Source organism: Condylura cristata, unplaced genomic scaffold (assembly GCF_000260355.1).
Source record: "Condylura cristata isolate star-nosed mole 26May11 unplaced genomic scaffold, ConCri1.0 scaffold00001, whole genome shotgun sequence".
In the NCBI taxonomy this organism is placed as follows: domain Eukaryota; kingdom Metazoa; phylum Chordata; class Mammalia; order Eulipotyphla; family Talpidae; genus Condylura; species Condylura cristata.
The window spans coordinates 545,330-553,209 of record NW_004567102.1 but is presented as its reverse complement, the minus strand read 5'-3'; positions in this window follow the sequence as shown (position 1 = coordinate 553,209).

Here is a 7,880-nt window from a genome sequence, read left to right as displayed (position 1 = left end):
CGTCTTTCTGTTGGCAGAGAGTGTGTCACAGTCTTTAGGCCAGTATTTCTTTTTATTTTAAATTGAGGTACTTGCACACACACATTCATACAAAATGTACAAATCATAAATGGTTACTTTAATAGAGGAATACATGCGTTTATCCATTAAACCATCATCAAAAACAATATATAAAATTATTCTATCACTCCTGAAAATCTTCAAGTAAAGTTCCAAAGAGTTTTCCAAAATTTCTATACCATTTACATTTACTCCAGAAATGAGTCTTCTAATTAGTTGTTTCATATCCTCTTTAATGAATGATTTTTCTTAATCTATTAGATGTAAAATGATATCTCATTGGTGCGTTTTAATTTATAATCTTCTGTTAATTAGCAATGTTGAGTAAATTCTCAGAGTCATTTAATTTTTTGTCTTTTTTTGCAAAACATTTCTTGATATTTTTGCTCATTTTTATAGTTTTTGGCCTTTCTTACGTATTCATAGGACTCTTTATGTTTTTTGGACATAAGATTAAATGAATATACTCTTATATTTTCCCTTGATTATGTTTTGCCTTTTCCCCTGATTATGTTTTATCTTTTCCATTTTTTAAAGGGTAAATGCACAAACTATTTCAATTTTCTAAAAAAGATTTATTTATTCATACAGAACTAGGGGAAAAGCCAGAGGTGCAAGGGTGGTGAGAGGATTCGCCAGAGACAGAGTAGGGAACATAACAGGCTGACTGATGAGGCACACTGCTGAGGGGAGCAGTGGGCTGGCCAAGAGAGTTCTGCCGCACCATGTGGGACACTTCCTGGGCAGGGATTGAACTCATGCTGAATTGGCTTTAGCTTCTTAGTGCTGTGTTATAACCTGTTATGCCACCAGGGAGGACCTCTATTTCAATTTTAATAGCGTTCAATTATGTATTTCATATTTAGTTTGTAAGATTATATTGGTGAGTGGTCTTCATCCAACTCAATATCATGTAATTTTTCCTATCATTTGTTCTAGAAGTCTTATAGTCTTAGTATTCAGTTTACTATATAAATGATTTTTTTTGCACAATGTAATTAGGTTTCAAATTTATTCCTTCAGATACTTAGTTACTTATCATTATTTACTAAAAATAAAGTTATTTTTTTCCATACTGATTTAATAACTTTGGTAATTAATGTCATAAATCAAGTGAATGTATGTATATAGGAGACTTCGAGTTTCTGTGTCAGATATTTTCTTATTATTCAGTTTTTGGACTTCTTAATATATTCTGGATATCAGTCATTTCAACTTCCATTTCCATATTTTCACCACTCCCTCTCCACCTTTGAAAGCCTAATATAAGTGTCCAGTTTTCAAGGGTTGATGTTAAGAGTTTGTCTTTGCCTGACCCTTTTTTTGTCTTTACCCCACATGTTAGTGACATCATCTAGTATTTATCTTTCTCCTTCTGGCGTATTTCACTTATACAGTCCCTTCCAGCTCCATACATGTAGCTGCAATAACATGTGTTTTTATTTCTTTTGATCAGTAATAGTTTTCTACTTCTATATATACCACAGCTTCTTGATAAACTCACCTGTTTTTAGGAGCTGTTTCCTTAGCTGGCTGTTATAAATAGTGCTGAGAGTGCAGTGTTTTTAAAATTTGTGTTTTTGTTTTTGGGGGGTAGTACCTGGGAATGGGATTGACTACTGGGTTGTACGGTAGACCTATATTTTTGTCTCATGAAAATAAACCTTCACAGTGCTTTCCATATAGTCTGGTAAGTCTATATTCCCCCAGGCAGTGTAACAGCATTCCTTTTTACCAACTCTCTCACCAGCACTTGTTTCCTGTGTTTTTTATATTGGCCATCTTCACAGGTGGGAAGTGGCTTTGCTATGCATTTTCTTATGGAAAGTGATTTTTATTTGTGCCTGGTGGCCAACTGTATGTCTTATTTAAAGAAGTGTCTATTTAGCTCCTCTGCCAAATTTTTGATTGGGATGTTTGTGTTGAGTTGTATGAGATCTTTTTAGCTCTTTAATATCAATCACTTGGCAGAAATATGTACAAATATTATTTTCCCATTCAGTCACTGTGACTTCATTTTAGTTGTAGACTCTTGCTTTGCAGAACTTTTCTGTCTTATGTAGTCACAGTTGTTTGTATTCTCTTTTATTTTTCTTGGTTCTGGGGTAAGTCTATGAAGATATATCTGAAGTTTATGTTTTAGAGCATTTTATATGTAGCCTATGTATTTTGGTTTTGGGTCTTATATCCAAGTTTTTTATCTTTTTTGAGTTGACTTGTGTATGCCACATTTTTTTCATGTGGCAGTGATTTTTCCGACACCATTTATTGCACAAGGTTCCCATGTTGAAGCATATAGTCCTCCTTCTTTTGTCATAGTCAGCTTTTCACATATGTATGGGTTTATTTACTAGTTCTTGGTTCTGTTCCATTATTTTTTGTGTCTATTTTAGGCTCATGGTTCCAATAACATGTTGTTTTAGCTATGGCTTTATGTTATTTTTTTTTTTAAATCAAGGTAGCTTTGAATATTTGGAGTCATTTGTGGTGTATGAATTTTGGTATTTTTCCATTTCTTTGAGGAATGAATGCCATTGAAATTATTTGAATCTGTAAATTACTTTGTGTAGGATAGTCATTTTACAACATTTATACCTCCTGTTCATGACAATTTTTGGTGTCTTACATTTAATTTAACAACATCATATAATTTTCTTTGTATAGGTCCTTCACCTCAATTATTAGGAATACCTTTATGTATCCTCCTCCATTTTTTTAGTGTGACTGTAAATGGGCTAGTTTTCTTGATTTCTTCCTTGTCTAGCTCATTATATGTAGGAAAGGAACTGGCAACTGTTTTTTAAGTATTGATTTTGTAACACTTTACAGAATTGGTTTATTGTTTTAATTAGTTTTTCTTTTCAGTGGATTTTAAAAGGTTCTCTGTATATTATCAAATGCAAATAATGACAATTTTACTTCTTTCCCAACTTCGACTCATTTTATGACTGACTTCCTTTTACCTAATTTTTCTAGCTAGGAATTCTAGCACTATGTGGAAGTATAGTGAAGAATGTAGACATCTTTTGTTATACTTGGTGAAAAATCTTTCCTTTTTCACCAAATTATATGTCAAATTTCACTAAATGCTGTCCCCCTCCTCTATTAACATGACTTTTTGTTCTTTTTCTATTTCATTGAGATGAGAAATTTTTCTATTTGATTTTTTACTTGTTTTGTTTTTATTGTCTACCTGTATACTTGACCCTTGGAACTACTTCTTTGTGTACCATATGTCCTAGAAAGTGTTTCCTTATTATCTTTTGTCTCAAGGTTTTTTTTTTTTTTAAGATTTATTTATTTATTCATACAGAACTGGGGTACAGGCCAGAGATGCGGAGGGTGAGAGGCTTCACCAGAGACAGAGTGGGGAGCAGAACAGGCAGATTGATGAAGTACACTGCTGAGGGGAGCAGCGGGCGGGTCAGGAGAGGCCTGCCGCGCTATGTGGTCACCTCCGGGGCAGGCGGGAATCGAACTCATGTGGAAGTGGCTTTAGCTTCTCAGTGCTGTGCTTTAACCCGCTGCGCCACCAGGGAGGGCCTGTCTCAAGGTTTTTTAAAATTTATTATTTGGTCTTTCAGTAGTGCATTGTTTAACTACTGTCTCATAGAGGATTTCCATGTTTTCTTTTTGTAGTTGATTTCTAATTAGATAGATTTATGGTTTGATAAGATACTTGGTATGATTTCAATGTTCATGAATTAGTTGATGCTTGTCTGTGATGCTTGTATGTGTCAGCTCTGGGAATGATCCATGTACACTTGAAAGGAATGTATATTCAGCTTTTTAAGGGTGTAGTAATCATTACATGTCTATCAAGTTTTTGTGGTTTACTTTATTTAGGACAATTGGATACTTACTTATTTTCAGTCTCATCAGTGAGAGCAGAATTTTGACTTCTGTTTCCTAATCAAAGTACTCTGTGTCTTTTTATTGGCGAGTTCAGCACATTGACTTTTATTGATGAGTGATATTTGGACAGATCCATCTACATATGTACTTTCTCCAGGTCTAGTTTCAGATTTGTTAGTAACTGATTTTTGTTACTCCTCAATTTGCTGAATATGTAGGAGAGCTATGTATTACTTGTGTATTTTCCCCTTAAACATTTAGTGTTCATCTATATCTTTTACTTTTTTATTTAGAAATATATTTTATATTTGTAAGTATGGCTTTTTATGCTTTCCTTTAGGTGTCTCTTGCCCTTTATTTTCAGTCTATGTTTATGTCCTCGGGATTTGGGTGAATTTTCTGGAGACAGGACATTTTTGGATTCTGTTTCCTAGTCCATCTAAATACAGTGCCGGTTTTTTTTTGTGAATTCAGCAAATTAACATTTTAGGTGATAAGTAATATTTGAAAGCCTTCCTCTGCCATTGTGTCCAAATTTTGTGGTCCTGTTAAAATCTTCATTCAGGTTTGTGTTCATTTTTCTCTTTGATTGAAATAATAAGGCTCTTTTTAAGTTATTGAAGAGTGGGTAAACTTATTGCAAACTCCCTAAGATTCTATTTTCCTGGGAAAGTCTTAATTTCTACCTCATCACTAATTGAGAACTGTGCAAGACTATTATTGGCTGGTAATTTTTGTTTTGGAATATTTTAATTTCATTGTTTAATTTCTTTTCTTGCTCAGTGTTTTTCAGATAAGTCTGATGTTAGCTTAGTTGAAGTCATTTTATGTTATTTGTTTCTTACCCTCTCATCAGTTTCATTATTTTTTTCTGTGTGTTAGACTCTTGTAAGCTTTATTACTATTTCTGTCTGTAGATCTCCTTATATTTGTTTATGTTGTATCAGCTTCCTGTATTTGTGTGTACATTTCTTTCTTTGAGTTTGTGTAATTTTTCTTACATTATTTATTTAAATGGCTTTTCACTTTCCTTTTCTCTCTCATCACTTTTGTGATAACCATGATTCATATATATTCTTTCTTCATGGTGTCAGGTAGGTCTCAAAGTGTTTCTTCTTTTGCATTTCTTTTCCTTTCTTTATCTTGATTATCCCCCAGTGTGAAATCTTAAAATTAACAGATTCAATCTTCCATTGGTTTATTCTACGACTTTGACATTCTTCAAAGTTTTTCCTTTCCTATAGTGTTCATTTTATATATTGTATTTCTTTTATTTTCTAATTTAACATTTAAATTTTGATACTCTTTTTATTGTTTGTATTTCTCATAGCATCCATATGTGTTTTTTTCTTTCATATTGTTGGACTGTTTTTATTTGTTTTCTATATTTTATTCCCTTTATCTGATTTTCTTAATTTTGGCAAGTATGAATTCTGTATATATAGGAAGGAAGCTCTTCCATGTCTTTGTGGTTGGGTACTTGAGATTAGTTTTTTTCCCCAGAGGACTTGTTTGGCCAATTGTTCTTTCTTTTGCCCCATTGTTTGCTTTGGGGATTTTTTTTTCTGCTTTAATTTTTAGCTTCTGTTGTGTGTGGGTCCTCTTTTTCCACTATTCTTAGTGTTTACCAAGAATAAACACTATGTGATGGCCACAGCAGTTGGGGTGTTAAGAAGTCCAAGTTTGTTCTGGGATCTCTCCAGAAGCTCTTTCAGGTTAGGATCTAATGGTGATGGTGGATGAGCCTGGGTGTGTTATGTTGGAGGCTGGAAGGTGGTTGGAATCTTTATCCCAGGGCTTTTCCAGGCCTTGGCCACTGGCTGCGGTTGCAAGTTTTGGGGAGTGTGGGGTCAGACCCAGCAGGTGTTCTTGTATCTTACCTTGAGGCTCCTCCAGGCTGAGATCTGGTGTCCAGAATAGCTGGGCTGGACATGCTCAATTTGGAAAATGTTGGCTACTGCGGGCCAGAACAGTAAGTCCTTCAATGTCAGTGACTTCACCCCAAATTTCTTCCTGGCTGGGGTCTAGTAGCTGGGTGATTGGTCTTGGCCTTCTCTTTTTCTTTTTTCTTAGTATTTCTGTAAGTACAAAAGATTTCATGGTGATTAGAGTAATATTATTAGTTTTTTTGGATATTGTTTATTTTTTTCTCTCAGACATTTTTGTTCATGGAAACATAAACTCTTTCCTCTATGTTTTCACATAGAATATTTATAGTGTTGGATTCTACATTTCATGCATGTCCCTTTAAGATATAAGTTATGGAAGACAATTCTATTTCAAATTATATGTATTTCCAGAATCATTTACTCAAAGAAGCACCATTGGGTTCCTTTTTTATACCTATAAAATAAATTTTATGAATATAGGTGTAGTTTGTAGATTTTTTTGTTAGACTTTCATTTTGTTATGTTGATCTACCTTTTCATCATTTTCACACATCTCCATCACCACAGATTCATATTTAACCTAGAAATTAGTATGGTAAGTGCAGAAAATTTATTCTTTATATTTTTATTTTATTTTGTAATTTTATTACTAATTTTTATTTTTAAGTTTACTTAAATTTTATTTTTTGAAGAATAAAGAAAAATGAAGGAGAGCACACTAATAAACTCATTCACATCCCTCATCCTCCCTTTAACCTTTTTCCCACAATCACCCTTTTCACTTCTGGTAACTTCAGTTCCATTATCAATGTCTATTATTTTTTAAAATTTTTTTTAAAGATTTATTTATTCATACAGAACTGGGGTACAGGCCAGAGATGCAGAGGGTGAGAAGATTCACCAGAGACAGAGCGGGAAGCAGAACAGGCAGATCGATGAAGTACAGTGCTGAGAGGAGCAGCGGGCGGGTCAGGAGAGGTCTGCCTCGCCATGTGGTCACCTCTGGGGCAGGCGGGGATCGAACTCATGCGGAAGTGGCTTTAGTTTCTCAGTGCTGTGCTTTAACCCGCTGTGCCACCAGGGAGGGCCTGTCTATTATTTTTTTTAATACTGATCTTTTAGTTAATCTGCTTCCTCCATTTAGGTTACCCACATATGTGAAATCATTTGATATTTTTCTCTATCTTCCTTGATATTTCCTGTTGGTGCCGAGTTAGCACATTACTAACTCAGGGATGTGCCCCCTGTTGTGCGTGTCAAGGCGGCCAGGTGATCGGGCTGATAAAGCCATGACAGACTTGTGTTTATCTGCCTAAGACGCCACAGGGACGACCTGACCTTTCTCTGCCCTAGCACACTCCCTTGTAAGGGAGTGTCAGCATCTGGCAGCTGCAGGCGGTGTGGCAAGAGAAAATCCCTACTTCCTCCTTTCCCGCCTTAATCTTCCACTCCTACTGCCTAATGGTATATAAAGGGATCACTGGAAATAAAAGAGAGACTCCTGGATGAAGAACCTCGGCGTCCTGTGTTTTCTTTAACCTCATCGTCCCTCGCCGGACTCGGCTCCAATCAGCTGGACACGGCAATTTCCATCTTGCACAATCACCTGAAATTCATTTCATTTTGCTGTAAATGGTGAAATATCATCTTTATTGATATTTTGTACCATTTTGATATTATTTAAGTAATTCCATTCATACATTCCCTAAACTACTGTAAGTTCACAATAAAATATTGATATTGTAATTCCTTCAAATATTCTTTTTCCCCGAAGACTGTCTAGGTTATTTTCAATTGTTGGTGCCGAGTTAGCACACTACCCCCGGGGCTCCGGGGGATGTGCCCCTGTTGTGCCTGTCAAGGCGGCCAGGTGATCGGGAAAGCCATGACACAGACTTGTGTTTATCTGCCTAAGATGCCACAGGGACGACCTGACCTTTCTCTGCCCTAGCACACTCCCTTGTAAGGGAGTGTCAGCATCTGGCAGCTGCAGGCGGTGTGGCAAGAGAAATTCCCCACTTCCTCCTTTCCCGCCTTAATCTTCCACTCCTACTGCCTAATGGTATATAAAGGGGT